Source organism: Pezoporus wallicus, unplaced genomic scaffold, assembly GCF_028554395.1.
Source record: "Pezoporus wallicus isolate ANWC-B61680 ecotype Strahan unplaced genomic scaffold, APGP_CSIRO_Pwel_v1 contig_8042, whole genome shotgun sequence".
Lineage (NCBI taxonomy): Eukaryota > Metazoa > Chordata > Aves > Psittaciformes > Psittacidae > Pezoporus > Pezoporus wallicus.
Window position 1 is genome coordinate 730,632 of NW_026639380.1, and position 16,793 is coordinate 747,424.

General features: G+C 36.3%; 1 protein-coding gene across 7 annotated transcripts in view; it reads left to right on the forward strand.

The window, feature by feature from the left end:
- The window catches only part of RYR2 (ryanodine receptor 2), a 379,474-nt gene that overhangs the window by 91,561 nt on the left and 271,120 nt on the right, over positions 1-16,793 (forward strand). The window lies entirely within an intron of this gene.

Genomic DNA, 16,793 nt, shown 5'->3' on the forward strand with positions numbered 1-16,793 from the left:
TCATCCTAGACTTGCATTCTTGAGAATGCCTGATATGATCCACTCCTTTTCTCCAGTATCCTTTAAGATGTGGCTCCTAGTGATGTAGCTGATGTTTTATTATCGCAACTTATTCACATGCACTTTCTCACACTAAGGTCATTCACACTACAGAAATAATGGTCAGATTGTAGATATATATTGATAGAATAATTTAGCAAGTAATGACTATTAATGCTTATCCTATTACAACACGACCGGCAGGCCTATTATGAAAATTGCTTTATTAATTTTATTTTCTTTCATTCAAGCTTACAGCACAAGTGTTTCTTTGGGCAGTTGTATAGATTCCGTCAGTGTTGGAAGAGAACAACAGATTTTTGAAAACAACATACTAACGAAAAATGGATGATGATAGTTGGGCTAAATTAGCAAGCGCTTTAATAAACATTATCAGTTCACATGTGCTCACATTTCAGAACTGTTTCCAAATTCCACTGTCTTCTTTTGGGAAATAATCTATGCTTGTCAAATCTGAGAAAAAGTACTCTATTTCTTAGCCGTTTAGCTATATTGTTCTTCTGTATATCTTGTGTTTGAATTTTAAATAGGGAATGAATTCATATTTGGAGCTACTTTAGAGCTTGTTCTTAGGCTCGAGGTTGGTTTATTTGTAACAAGTGGAGAGACATCTTTTACTCTTAGATTTGCTGTCAGACTCCCTTCTATGAAGAAATGCATCTTATCACAAAATGTCATTTTATGGAATCACATTTCAAAGTACAGTTATATTTTTAAGTTTGTGAATGTTTTTGTCCATTGGTTTGCTCATCTTACAGAAAGAGAGTTGGGAGGTTAAGCCTAGAGAAGAGAAGGGTCCAGGAGACCCTATAGCAGCCTTCCAGTACTTAAACAGGGCCTGCAGGAAAGATAGGGAAGGATTCTTTTTTTCAGAGAATGTAGTGATAGGGTGAGGAGTATCTATTTTGAACTGAAAGAAGGGAGATTTAGATTAGACATTAGTCAGAAGCTCTTTACTATGAGGGTGTTGAGGCACTGGAACAGACTGCCTAGAGAGATGGCTGCTCTATCCCTGGTGTTCAAGGCCAGGTTGAACAGTGCCCTGAGCAATCTGCTCTAGTAGAAGGTGTTCCTGCCTGTAGCACAGGGGTTGGAACTAGATGATCTTTAAGGTCATTTCCAGCCCAAACCATTCTATGATTCTATATAGTCTAGGAAGTGCTGAGTAAAGGGGAAAACCAATAACTCCAGGCAACTTTTAGTACAGCATAGAAGGCTACTGTCTTTTGTTTCCAAGGCACACCAAGGGCTCATGCCCACCTTAATGCCATCAGGCCCTTTTCTGCGAAGCTGCCTCCCAGGGAGTGAGACCCTAAACTGGGTCATGGGTCATTATATAACAAATGTATTCTTGATTTGAAATGAATTATTTAATCCAATGAATTTGTTTGCTTTTGTGAAGGACACACAGAATGACTACATCCCATACTGGTTACAGTAATAGCCTTGGAGAAATCAAGGATGCATCTTTGTAACAGTTTTTTTTGTGTTCTGCCAGGGACTGTTCTCTACCTCTGGCTGATAATGGGATAAAAGCTATTTTACACTTTACACTATCCTTATTTCATTCATTTTATTGTTTTGTTGTTTTTTTTTTTTTTTTAACTTGGTGGTGTGGTTTAAACCCAGCTGTCAACTACAAACCACACAGCTGCTCACTGACACCCCCCATTGCAGTGTGTGGAAGAAAATTGGGATGGTGGAAGCGTGAAAACTCATGGGTTGAGATAAAGACAGATTAGTAACTAAAGCAAAAGCTGCGTGCACAAGCAAAGCAAACCAAGGAATTCATTCACCACTTCCCATTGTCAGGCAGGTGTTCATCTATCCCCAGAAAAGCAGGGCTCCATCACACATAATGGTTACTTGGGAAGATAAATGCCATCATTCCAAACATCCCCCCTTTTTTCTTTCCCAGCTTTATGAGCATGACACCCACCATATGGTCTGGAATATCCCCTTGGTCAATTGGGATTGGCTGTCCTAGCTGTGTCCTCTCCCAGTTTCTTGTGCATGCCCAGCCTCCTTGCTGATGGGGTGGGGAGCAGAAAAAGGCTTTGACTCTGCTTAAGTGCCACTCAACAGTAACTAAAACATCCCTGAACCGTCAACACTTTATTCAGCATAAACACAAACCTAATGTCGGGTCTAAATTTTGTGTCATTTTATTAATAGGAGACAGTTCAGTGTATAGAATAATTGGGTTAGAATAAGATAAATGCATGATCTACCTCATCTATAGAGGTGTATTAGCTCAAGTGTTAGCTCAATTGTATTTTAATCTCTATCAATTTCAAAGCGGATCTATCTCAAAACAGATGTTCTAGGAATAGGTTACATATCTGATATTCAGAATACATAAACCATAAAAAATTTTTAGCATTCAAAAAGTTGCAATGGCAAGAATAAGAAAACCCAGAGACATGCTGAAGACAATTTAAAATGCTTAATTTCCTTATTTTGTCCCGTTATTTATCCATTATGTCTTGTTAAGTTTATAGCATGAATTTTAATTTCTTTACTAAAATGAAGAAAATAAGCAGTGAGTGTCAGGAGAAAAAAAAAAGGACGAAAAAGAACATAAACTTATTTTTCGGCAATGGTCTATAGGTAATCTTGTTTCATCAATATTTGTGGTACTTTTAAATCTATTTCTTATGTGGAAGACCCATCCATTTTATCAAAACAAGAATTATTAATCATTTGCTCAATGACTTATATGTTTCTTTATATTTGAAAGTTAGATTGTTGCCTTTTCTATATAAACAGATAGCTATATGAGGAAGTCCATTCATTAAAAGATTATGCTGTATGCTATTGAAGTAGGTTTATTTTAGACCTAAATAATGCACAGCATATTGAAAAACAAACAAGCTGGAGCTGTGTTTTAACAGCTCTTGAATATGATAACTGTATGTGATGCAGAAAGAAAAACACTGAGCTCTGGGCCAGTCACAAACATGGTTTTGATCACTTGTGAACCACTGCACAGCAGAACACTTGAGAGTGAGTTACCTGTGCTTGTTGATGTTTTCTAATAGCATAAGGTGTCATTTCCTCTTATTTCTATGGCAGGTAAACTCACGCTTTAATTCCAGAATGCACTGAGGTATAACACAGCTGCTTTACATCATTAAAAAGGACTGATAAAAATTGTAGTCCTGGTCCCCATCACACCCCCCCTTCCCCCTTGACCTCTCATCAGTTTGGACTTGAGAAAGGGAAGGATAACATAGTGGGTGTTTTTAAAGATCTGGAAAAAAAAAACAAAACAAAACAACCTCTCTTTAATATTTTTTTTTTTCCTTTTTAAGAAGGTGGTGCCCTGTGTGATTCTATAGTGTGAACTTCTCACTGTGCTCTGAATTGCATTGTATATAATGGGTTACAGTACTGAGAGTCCAGAAACTCTGATAACTTGTTTTTTTTTTTTCATTTCTATCTTTAAAGAGCCACTTTTCTTGCCTTTCTCCCGTGTGACAGGACATGGTTGCAACACTAGGAGAGGTTCTGCAGATTTCTTGCTGGACCGGTGTGGGCCAGTCAGCTGGGGCAGTCTGCTCCGTGACCCCAAGCTATGTGTGTCAGTGATGTTCTGTTCTTTGTTGGTCCCTAGATGCTGCTGTTGTGTGAGAGGTTAGAAAATAAAGCCTGATGGTAAGACTGGCATGCTGTTTCTTGTGCTGCCAAATACCAGTTCTTGGCGTTTTTTTCTTTGCCCTTTTTTGGCCTGTTTTCAATACAAAAAGCAGGAGCTGGATAGGTGGCTGTGCTGGAAGAGAAGAGGAGAATGGGGGGAGGGAGGGTAGAGAGAGATGCTCACCAGGCACATCCAAGGTTACAAGAAAGTATGATTCTCTAGTATTTACACAAGTAATTTCTCTGCCAGCAGTCAAATTCTACTCAGATGTGTCAAGAAGGGTGTCATTCTAAACAGTGGGCAGGGGCACTGGCTTGAAATCCTCTGCCTTTGTTGCCTTAGGGAGAAAGCCTCTTTTTTCTTTTTTTCCATTTGTCTTCCAGAGTGCAAGATCTGAAGGCAAGAATTGCTTTTTTTGTCTTGTACACAAAACACTTGAGCATATTCTCAGTGGCTGAGGCAAATAAACTTAAAACTGTTTCTGACAGCCAGGAAGCGGTACCTGTACTTTGCACAGTTTTTGATTGCATTAAATCCAAATGTATGACAAAATGCACATGGTATCCATTAATGTATGGATACACGTAGATGCTTTTTGAGCAGTTACTGACATAATGAAATGCTAAGTTTTTGAAAATTTGATTCACACTGAAGAATCAAATCAGGATTGTTGAAACTGGATTGTTCTGGGCATTTGTCATAGAGTAAGGTATTTGCTTGGGGTTTTTTTTGGTAGTCGCAGTCATTTCTTTCTGTGCTTATGTTTCTGTTTTGTCCTAAAGAAGTAAAAAGATGCTGTGAGGCCTTTGGCAAGGCTTTGTAGCTCCACCTCTGAGGCCTTTGTGTTATGTTGCCAAAATGAATGTTCGTATTTAATGGCAAAGATGACACTTAATCTTATGTAATGTCATGTTCAGAGGACTCCATTTAGCAGACATTCACTAAGATCATCAATTTCAATAATTTAAATGAAAAGTTGGTAACCATTTCATGTGTACTTCCACATTACTTTCATAATTTAGACATATGTAGAGGAAGTCTTCATAGGCGTAGACCAGACAGGGGTTTGTTCAATGAATCATTCTTTCACAATAAAATGCTTCTCTATAGTAGTTTTATGCAACACGATTAATATAATTGGAAATATTCTTTATTATGTACATAGATTAAGTCTGTATTCTTTTTAAGCCCTGTATAAATCCTGAGCCTACATGCAGATGTGTAGCCACAGCCGTCCGACCTGATTGTGATCCTTGTACTTAATCCCAAAACCCAACAGAATTACTTCTTGAAATGGAAAGCGAATAATTTAAAGTAAATGTGAAATATTCAAATGAATGTGAAACACACTGGGTCAGATCTACGTGGATGTAAAGCTGCAACAAATATGACTTTGTATCAGCTGAAAATTGTGTGCAGTATTAGTAGGCATAATAATAAAACTTAGCATGTTTGGGGAATTAGGTGATGGTACTACTCCAGATGATGGCACTGAATGAAGGAGTAGTACATATGATATGTATGCATACATTATGTCTGTTAGCAACTAACCAATGCAAGACAAATTTCAAAATGCTCTATTTATCTTTAATGATTTGTTTCATACTCATAATAACATAGGCCATCCAATCAAGAAATGTAATCCAAAGCTGTAAAATTTTTGTTATTTAACAAACGAAACCCGAGTTGTAATTTCTCCATTCAAATAAGTAGTTTGCAACTTCAGTATCTAAATGTCTGTTAAAAGCAAACAAACCAACCCTGAATGTTTACAATGGTGGTGGTTGGTGGTGGTGGTTGGTTGGGTTTTTTTTTGTTTGTTTGTTTTTAATTGTGGTGACAGAGATGCAGGAATTCAACTTGTGGTACAAATTAAGTCAACAAGACCTGAAAGATCCCATTAAAGGAGTTTCCTTTATAACTATATGCCCCGGTAACTGTTTAGGCCTCTCATTACTTAAAGATCAAAACAGAAAAAAAGGAGATATTATGCTGGAAAGCCTTGTCTGAGATAAAGCTGTGATCCAAGCACCATGATGGAAGGAGGTCAGATATGCCGTGTACAGTCATTGTTTGGTGAGTTTACTACAGGCTTTCGAAAACCTGCTAGTTTGGTGTGATTTAGCTTCTGAGTCCTACCGTTCTTAGTACTGTTCCTGTTAAAAAGGAGAGTTGCTATTGCATGATGGCTTTATTTATTTGCATTCTGAAAATTCTGTTCAAAGCAATGCCCTCACATGATTGCAGAGTTGGTGGCTAGGTTTCTCCCTCCATGTAGTATGAAAGTATTGGGACTCTTAATCTTGGGATTAGGTGTTAAGGACTGGAAACAGATTATTTGCCTTCACCAAATACACTAGCTGTACTAAAATACTGTAAGAAAGTCCTCGAAAGATAAATAAAGTGATATATAGAGCAAAACCAGAATATTTTGAGGTGAGAGTTCTTATTTGCTGCATGCTTGTGTCCGTTCAAAGTTAAAACTGGTGGCTGTTCAATACTAGCACAGCCCCGGCTACTTTGGGCTTGTTGCATTACCCTGGGTAACAATATCACAGGGTTACACAATGACATATTCAGCTAAGCCCTGTAGAGCTCAGGATTTTAAATATTTTCTGTGATGGGTTTATAGCAGAATTGTGTGTACTTCATTGGTACAGGAGGAGTAGTTGCAAAGGAGTCATTGGAATTTTAATTAGGCTGATATGTAGCTGCTCATCTGCAAACCTGAAAAAACAGATTTATAAGTCTGTGTGTTCCAAGCTAAGAATGCATGAAATTTTAAATGCTTATTTTAAGCCCTTTGGACAATGTTTGTCTAAAGCAAGAATTTCAGTTTAGCGATGTAGTCCTGCTCAGCACTTGAAGTAAGTGTATTGTTACTTTCTACTCAGTATTTTTAAGCACTGTCGGGCTAAATCTGGCTCAGCGGACTCCTGTGAATCATTCTAGCCCAATGGGCTCTCAGAAATTAGGATAAAGAAAAGTGGCCAATTAACGAGTGAATGTATGTGCTTCCTTGAGGTAAGTAATATCAATCGCATCTGATTGATTGATATCTGAAACAAAACAAAACAAAGTATATCAAGGATTTTTTTGTTTGTTTGTTTTTGTTTTCTTCTTAGACTTTTTGAAATTTTTATCTTTTGATGATTTTCAAGATTCTTGGTTTTTCCTTCTGGTTACTTCCCCATGAAAAATGAGGAAGACTTGTGCTTTTTTACCGGTGGAGAGAATGCTGTATCTTGCTATCATAAGGAGTATTTACAACGTTAAATTGAGGGTTAATTTATAAATAACTTTGATTGGAGGAGGTAATAATTGTGCAAATGGAAAAAGCTTGGAGGCTGAGCATGTATGTTTTGTGTCCCTGTGCTTGAAACCCAAATGCAAGTTGGTTTTGGTAATTTTCTTGATGCTGCTAAGGGGATTGCTGCATACAAATACAAACATGACTTTTTCTGGTTTCACAATCAAAAGAAGAGTTGCTTTGCTTTGCATTAAAAAAAAAGAAAAAAAGAGGCTAAATGGAAAAAAAAACCCCAAATCCTAAAGAGTCTGCATAAAGGCAGAAGGTCAGAGTGAAGGCTGCTTTTCCTCGTGTTTAATTATTTTTGAATAATGGCTGGAAGCTTGGTGTTTGTTTGAAAACTTGCAGGTACGAGTGATGGACATGCAATTTATGCCTGAATCCTGAACCACACTGACGCCTCCAGTCTGTTTTTTTCTAAACAAACCAACTTGGATGTAATAGCTGGAGGATGGGAATAATATTGTGGCTTCCCACAGTATGATTAGTAGCTTAAGATGTCCTTCCTTTCTCTTTTTTGGCTTGGCTTTTTCAAATTATAAGCCAAAAGGAGTTTTATGGTTCTCTGTGCCTCAATGCAAAGGTCTCGTAAAGCAATGATTATGTGCAGTCTACTTTTGTGCTGCCTTAAATCTGCTAGCTAGGGGGTTATCTGAGCTGAAAGGGGTTGAAGCTAATGTTCTGCTTAACTGAGTGTGAGAATTTTTCATGTCTTACAGAAAGCGATATTCTTGTACATATAGTGAGTCCCTGTGAATAATACTAATCGATGTTCTGACCTCGAACTCCTTAGAATTTCTCTCTTCCTTTCCTAATGGATATAAGTAATGTATTTAGGAGTGGGAAGCTTTTTCTATTTTCCGGGTATTTAGATGCTTTTCTTGACATATTTACAAAAATATCATCCACAAAAGCATTGCCTTTCCATAAGAACTGGCTTTTTACACACATCAGAAAAAGCATAGGAAGCAAATGTCACTGGGCTGATTTCTAAAGGCTGATATAGTCTTCCCTTAACAATCCTGCAAACTCTACCTCTACCACTCATTTAAATGTCTTTTAATGGTAACAGGAAGTTAGGAATTTCAGGTTTTCTTGATGTTTCTCTTATTATCAATGGGTTCTAATTGAACAGTACAGTGTTTACAGATAGTAAAAGGCAATAGTCTAGGGAAAGTGCATCAAAACCAGTAGCAGCCATCATTCAAATGGCTTTAGATAATATAGGATGAATTAATTTAGCTAGTTTAGTATGCTTTAAATGGCCAAGGTATGATCTGGTGATGAAAAGAGAACGTAGGGACAAGGTGTTTCTAGAGGAAGGAAAGTGCCCAGGCTCTGTGACATTTTGAGTACCAAGAGAAAAAGAAACAGGCACAGCACAGGACTTGTCTGAGAAGGTTGGACAGAGGTCCTAGAAGGCAAACAAATATACTGCTCAGTGCAACATGAAATATGAACAGACTTGCCAAGAAGCCATTTGAGTGCCTGTTATTCAATAAACCGGGAAGTCCTGTAATACTGAATTTGTTTCTCCAGTCTGTATAAATTAATTATTAAGCAGTACAAAAAGGTCTGTAGAAATGAAGTACAATTGTAATGAAGTCTTATTTGAAATAAGAAACGTGGCCTAGTTTGTTTAGCTGTTGTAAAAATACAGCTTGCTGTGCTTTGAGTGCCGTATTTGATGCGTGTTTTGGTGAGCAGTACACTTAATGACCTCTTTTGACTGGTACAGTTGCAAGTATGTGTACAGATCATAGAAGTCCCATTTTATAAACTCAAATTAGCAAAAGAATTATTTCCTGTTGTGTACATTTAAAGCTTATTTATTATGGAGGACAACTGTATCTATAGTTTCCACAGATCCATTGTTTTCACATATACATAACTGACAATTGTTTTATTTCTGTAGAAAAGATGGATTTCTTGGGCGAAGTAATTAAGAAGAGTTCTTGTTATTTTGGAAAATTTGCAATATTTTTTTTTATTATTATTTTTTAAAGGCAACACCAAACAAAGGCATTTGAAAGGTTATTTTAAATCCCCAGCATAGATGTGCACCTTAGTGGAGGAGTAGAACGTCTTTGCTTGGCGATGAAAGTTGAGATAATTGTTAAAATAAAGGCATCTATAAAATAATGCATGATTGTCCATAATACATACCTGCAAAGGTCTTAATAGTGTAGTTAATATGTCATGTCAAAGTGTGAAATCTTGAAAAGGAATAACTTGGAGACAGTACAGAAGGGAACTCCGGGTTGGTGAATGGTCTAAATTAATGTGATAGTCTCACGTAGAGGTAGTATTTGTAAACTTCTTGTTATACTTCCTCCTTGAACATGTATTCAGGAGTGGAAGAAAAAGACTAAAAGTTCACATAGTTTACCGGGTCCTTGAGACTGTCTTTACTGTCTGAATTCTTAAGCTGCTTTATTAGCTCTTACATAATTCACTTCTGAGGCAGGTGGGCTCTTTGCTGGGAAATGCATGTGGATATTTCTGTCTAGATTGTACTTTGTGGCAGCTTTTTGTGCTGGTATGTCACTGAATGAAAAGCAGAGAGCCCTTTAAAAGTTGTTTGCTTAACAGCTTAGTAGCAATATTTTGGCACCTTAGACCAAAACAGGACAGAATTTGAATCCTTAAGAAGCTGAACAAATAACCACTAATTAGTCTTACAAGCTTTGTGATTCTGTAGTTGTTGAAAGTGCATGGTAAAATAAATGGGTGGGTTTTGTGTTATGCAGTGTATTCTCAAATGCAGTGCCATGCCCACCCAGGCAGGGGTTTTATATGTTTACACAGTTACAGATAAACCACAATTTCTGAGTATACATGGTGAGAGAATTTGTTTAAAAATAGATATTTATTCTTGAAAATATTATTGCACTCTTCATGAGCAGTGAAACTCTGACAGTGTATGTCCCTGAATCCATGAAGAATTTCCTGGCAGACAGCTCATGCTGTTAGGGGATGGCACACCTAAATTTGAATAAAGTACATCTAGCTTCTGCAGTACTGGTGGGGTAGGCTGAAAATTCTGTGGGTGGTTGTATTTAATTTGTTTAGAATTTTTTTTTAATTAAGCATATGAATGAGTCCTGACTCAAAAAAAAAAGTATACATTATTCATTTGAGTTAGAAAAACTGATCTGTTTTGCATAGGTGTGAAGTAAATACTGCCAATATGCGGTTTAGTACTGTAAGTGCCTAAGTGCATTGTTACATCTTGCCACAAAGGATTTTGATAGCTGTATATGCTTTGCTACTTTTAAACTGTGTTGCCCAGGAGAGAGCTGATGATGCATATCCTTTCCTTTGTTTATGGACAAGTCAGAGATGACTCAGAACATGTTCCTCAGTCCCCAGTTCCAGCAGTATTTGACAGGCACCAATTTTCCCAGTTGACTGTTGATTTTGGTAACATAAAATAGAAAGAATACTAGTTGAAAGCGTGCAATAAAATACTTTGAAGTTAAAATGTTGTCTGTTATTTTATTTTATAGTTGATAAGTTATGAAATAAGTATTCAGGTTTTGCTTCTTGTAGGCCTGTTGTTTCACTACAAAGTGAATGAGATCCTCATTAGAGTTGGTGTAGGGTATTTGGGAAGGGTTAGTATTGATATTTATTTGGTTTTCATTTTTACATGTTATAATTCCACTGTGAAGATTTCAGCTGTGGGAAAAATTTAATAGTAAGAGACTCTCTGCAAATAATGACTTACTGTTTATTATGCAATGGTAAGATTCCTACTGAGACAGGTTAGGCTATGTCAGTTATTTGTTACAGCCACAAAAGACTTGCACATTTACCATGCTTGTTTGATCTTGAAAAAATATAGGATTCCTGCTTTGAAATATGATTTTTTTTTTAAATGAAAATAGCTCATCATAAATAACAAATGTGTGTGTGTATATATATATATATATATATATATATATATATATATATAAATCTGGTGAGAGATTAGGAATATTTTCCTGTTGGGTGTCTGCTATGCTTTCCAGAAAAGGGCAAAAGAGCATTTTATTAAGATCATCTTTCTGATCAGGAAGCAAAAGGGTAGCTACTTCTTCCAGGTTCTAAAGCAACAGTACCCTTCCAAGTCATAATACCATAGAATTTTCCATTACTTGTTGCAGTAGCTATATATATATAACATAATCTCTAAGAATAAAAGGGAATTGTAAAGCTTTGAGTAATACCCAAAAGATTAGCATAATAACGTAGAATTTGCAGGATCAGCATGAAGCTAAACAAAAACATTTTGTTAATTTGGATGTGTGCCTAGAACCTCTGTAGTACTGTTTATCCTATGAGAATTTTTATTTTATTAATTAGCATAGAATTTTCCTAATTACCTTAAAAATGAACACATTTAGACTGCATTAGGGTGATACAGTATTAGCTAATGTTCATCTAAGCTTCTGGCTACAGCAGTATAAGTTGTAATGTCTGTTTTGTTGATTGACACGGTTTATCCACCAAGGCTGAAATGCAGTTGTATGGCTTCTTACCCAGTATCACTTTTTATCTCTTGCTGAAAGTTTTAAATTTTCAGGGAACAGTTAAAAAAGAGAAACAGCCTTCAGTAATGTAGATATGTTGGACTTAACGCATAATTAGAAAGGAGACCAGAGGGAAGAGATGGAATGTAAGAGAAAATCACCTTTTACCCTTGTTAGAGATGGAATGTATGAGGCCTTAAGTCTGTAAAGAAAGTAAACATCATACTGGGAATTACAACTTCCAAGCAGTGAAGACAGTCTGTTCTGTTAATAATAGCCTCAAGACCCTTGACAGCTCTCTGGAACAAAGTTGTTACTGAAGAGCATAAGCTGAGGAATTGTAGCATGGAACTTTGCTCTTCCCAAGCATAAAAGAAAAGACTATAATTGTGCTTATGTAAGAACAGCCTAAGTATAGGTTTCTTATGCATTTTTAAAGGAGGTTGCGAGAGAAAAAAAAACCAAGAAGCGGTTTCCTTCTAAATGTTGTTTTACTTTCAGTTTGTAGAGCCCTAGTTTCAGGTAATAACATTTTTCTTTGCCAGTAAACTGTTCCACTGTGACCAGCAGATGACATTCATTATCATCCTAAAGTAGAAGTAGGGAAGGATTTTGGTCTTCACTATTGTCATAACTCATATGGGTTAAAAACTAGTAACTCCTCGTGATAAGACAAAGACTTCTGTAGATGGGCGTTTATCTTTGATATATCAACATGAAGATTGTTTTGAGATTTTTTTCGCTGCTGGGTTTGTCATATCTAATAATTCATTTAAGAAAGAATTTTGTACACAGAAATGTGGGTACAATAGGGAAACTTTTTATATGTGACCACAAGAATAGAATCTATTAAAAAAAATTAAAACAAGTTGTTTAGGTCAGATAAACATGATCTGCTATAATGCAGGTTCTTAGTGCTTAGTGGTTTAGGCAACTAATATGATTATAAGAACCACTGAGGACTTAGAGTTGTCTTGTGTTCTAGGCTTTGAAAATGAATTGATTGCAATATATTTGCAATTCTCCCACTAGCTGTTTTGACCTGTGTTGGTGGTCTTTTCCCTTGTTGATTTGTGGTGTTTTTATTTTGGACGCTATTCTGGCTTCATTCTCTGGCTACTCCTGTATGTTTTTCATTTTTTTTCCCCCTGAAACAGCTGTCCTGTGAACAAGGAATCTTTAAAGCTTCAATTGTTAACAAGAAAATTTTTACTATGATGTGAAGTAGAACTTGACCACATATTCAAAGTTTTTCCTAGAAAAAATGAAAAGCATACTTGTGATGAAAGGCCACTCCCACTCTTCCAAACACATGGGGAATTACAGTTTTCAGAGAAAGTATCACAAAAAGTTTTGAAAGTTGTAAATTAATCTGCTTTTGATGGAAACAACTATTTTGGATGGAATAACCTATAAATGCCTGGTACAGAAAGTGATTGCTTCACATTGAAATAGACTAAGTGACTGAGAGCAGGTTTTTTGTAGCAGGTGGCCATGTGTAAGCCTCATGGTCTTCCAACAGTAAACAGTCAGGAGCTTGACACAGTTATCAAAAGGTCCTCTCTATTAGAACTGAACATGTAAGACTCATAATTCATTCTCTGTCTTTTTTTGTTTGCGGATTTGGTGAATGATTCATCCTATTTACCTGATGGGACTTGTCAGAGCCATATATTTCTGTACAGGGTCCATTTTTTTTTGATGGCAAGCTTGAAAACATGGAAAGCTGTGCCTTCTATGTGGAGTCCTAGAAAGGGATGTTTTTGCTTGGTAATACTGACTGTGTTTCATCACTGTCACCAGACAGAATCTCATTTAAGTAAAAAGGACTGCCAAAAAACCTGAGATGTATAAATTTAAATGTAACTAGAAAATAGATGATGGGTACAGTTTCTTTCAGGCTATTCCCACAAATAGAACTACAGATGTTTTGCTTAATTCTGTACTAAAGTCAATTTTCTGAATCCTCCTACTTGGATTCTCAAAGTTAGGCATCTAATAAATGTGTTAGTTTTAAAAAAAGTTATGAACACCCACATCTCATTTTTTGGCACTGATGTAAAATGTGGATGCTTCATAAATCAGGCTGCTTAGTTAGATGGCTCTTAAGGCACTGATGTGTGAATATTTAGTATACAGTTAGAGATGAAAAACCTGCAAGTGAATTTTCATTGGGATTTTGGTTAGAAGAGAAAAAAAAATAACCACGAGCTGAGCCTAAGAAAACAATTGGGAAGCCTTCAGGTAACTAGGAATAGAAATAAAGCTGAGGTAAAGTTGCTTATTCTTAGAGGCAGAACTGTGTTTGCTGATGCTATTTATTATTCTTCAGTCTTGGACTAGTATTTATGAAAGGCAGAAATTTACATTCACAAGATTATATATATCAAATTATATGAGCAGGTCATGTTATCGTGGCTTGTTAGCGCTGTCTGATTATCAGATTAATGACAGTGGGACAGAATTTTACATCTCAGCCTGTTGCTTTCATTGTCATCATGCTGGAGTGCAGTATACTTGTAAATAATAACTCACTAAAAACTGAAGTAATGTGTAATGAATGCATCCAGTATCCATTATTCAGTTGTGAGCTGGACTAGAGTTAGAGATATTTTTAAATAGCATTTCAAAAGCTTTTCTCAAAACATCTTTTAATATAGGGTATGATTATCTAATTTGCAAATCTGCTTCCCACAGAGTAAGGCATAATTTACTATGCAAATATTGCTACAAAAAGTTAGTGTACACAATAAATATAATTTAAAATGGCAGGAAAAATAAGGGACTCTCAAATTTCTAAATAATCCAGCAATTACTCCAGTAATAGAAATGCTTAGAAATTGCAGGTAAGAAAAAACTCCATTAATTGGTCTAGTTTTGCTGACTGTGCTATTACAAACATATAATACTGAATACCCTTACTTTTCATATTTCATCCTCCATCTCTATATGAGTTGATATGGGAGATAGGTAGAGAATTAGAGGACTGGTAAAGGTCGTGGTTTTTCTACCTCATTTTTATTTTATGCTTTGATGAGATGGAAAATGCACTGTGAATAACATTTTTAGTATAATTACCTGGAATTATTATTTTTGGGGGGGCTATTCCCAATATGAACCGTCAGTCTGTGTCTGTATACCAGCCTGAAGCCTCATCTTCTAAATCCAGAACTTTATAGGTATCATCATTGAAACAGACTGTATGGGGTGTGCAGAGATCTAACTGTCTGAATTAAATATTCTGGCAGTTCTCCATCTGTCCTATGTATGTCCATGCCATGGTGGTTGTAGAGTGTATGCAGCCCTGCCTGTGGGGTCTTCAGTACAGCAGATTTGGGAGAGAAACTGACAGAGAGGAAGAGTCCAAATCATGTGCTCACTGCAAACTTCAGTAGATGCATCTTCCTTCAGCTCTTAGGGCTTCCTTCAGCTCTCTGAGGGCTGCCAAGTGTCTAGCCTTTCGTGTAGCAGAGATGAGGGAGGATAATGTGCTCTTCCTTTTGTCGCAAGAAAAACTGGTTCTAACATTTTGCTAGACTGCAAGAAGTCTCTTTTACTTAATTGAAGAAGGATCATCTCACACAGGTCTCCTTTATTGCTCTTCTGGCTGCTCAAAGTGTGTCTTACTCACCTGGTATGAGAGTAGCTGAAAAATGTTCATTGGGACTCCATTTGCAGTTTTAATCAGGAGGGAAGAAAATACTTAATGTAAAGAAGAATGGAATTGACGAAGGAGGAGTAACCTAGTTATGTTGGCTTGATCACTGTGAAATGATGCATGATTTTCTGTATTTTAGGGAGTATAACCTGTAGGGTAGATTTAAAACATTTTGATAGGTCACAAAATTGTATGTGGGACATGTGAAACATATTCTGCCATCAGAAATCTTGCTTTAGATGACAGTAGTAACAGTAGTAACATTGTTACGGAGACTGTTTGCTTATATGTTTGCTTGTAACCAAACAGATGTAGAAAATGTAGCATCATCTGTTTTCTTCAGACTTGTTTGTCAGTCAGTCTTCACTCGGGAGTATTGAGAGCAGGTTGACTGTCAAGCAGTTCATCTCTGTGAGGCTTTCAAGAACAGAAAATTGTACTTGTGTTTACTGAGCAGAAACAACACCTCTCAACCTGTGATCTTTGAGTGCTCTCTCTCATGCTTTGTAAAGTATGGGCTTATGATAGTACTTGCATTACAAGGATGTTTTGAAGAGAATCTAATTTGTTGGCCTAGTAGTAGCATGAAAAGGACTGTTGTCTGTAACTACAAAAGAAAAATGCTAACAAGAACACTAACAAGTAAAGTAGAGGCCTGATACTAAGTGTTGGCATAAAAATATTTCATGCCTAAGTAAGCATTACTGCATGTCAGTCAAAATCCCATGCAAAAAAGGATGCTATTTAATGCTTTTTGATCTGGCTAAAGCTTTAATTTCAAATACAAGTTTATATTAATTTATTGAAATATAAATAGTGGAAAGTAACAAAGGATCTGTTATTAGAATTAGTTAATAGACAAATTACTGTAGTTACAAGTGATGAACAACAATTTAATAAGCTATTATTGAAAGTGTGATTTATTCTGAGTAAACTAAAAGAAAAACCCTCTTGAAAAAGAGGGAATGAAATGGTTTTGCAGCTAGCTTTTACAGTTTAATGTTTGAGGCCTTGGAAGAGGCTTCTTCAAACTGTGAACAATTTGAATAAATGTACAGTTTTACAGCTTTAGCAGTAAAAGTATTTATGACATAGAAAACCAATTTCCAATAGTCAGTAAAAGCATTCCTAATCTAAAATATGCAACTAACATGAAAAGAAAAAGAAGGAACATGAAAGAATTTCTGGAGGCAAGAAAAGGTGTGTAGGGGTTGCATATTCTACCAAGAGAAGAAAAGATCCCCACATAAAATCTAATTTTAGGGTTACTTTGTTACTTTTTAGCTTAGACATTTCTATTGCAAACCTGTTTCAGTTTTACTAAGAATTTTTATAATAATCTGGAAAAGTCTTTTCTATAGCTCAGTGATTTTATTTTTTTTCCAGTCATGACAACTTAAATATTTATTTTTGTAAGACTCTAGTTTTATCCCACTTAGAATAGGGTAAAGCATACTGCCCTGCAGGACTGAGAAGCTGCTGGCTTGGGCTTGGTATTCAATGACTAATGTTTCCAGTATAGAAAATTCATCTTGACCTGGAAACCATCATAAAGACGAGGTCTGCTACAACCAGTAGTGTAAAGACTGATAATCCCCTCCTCCCACAAAG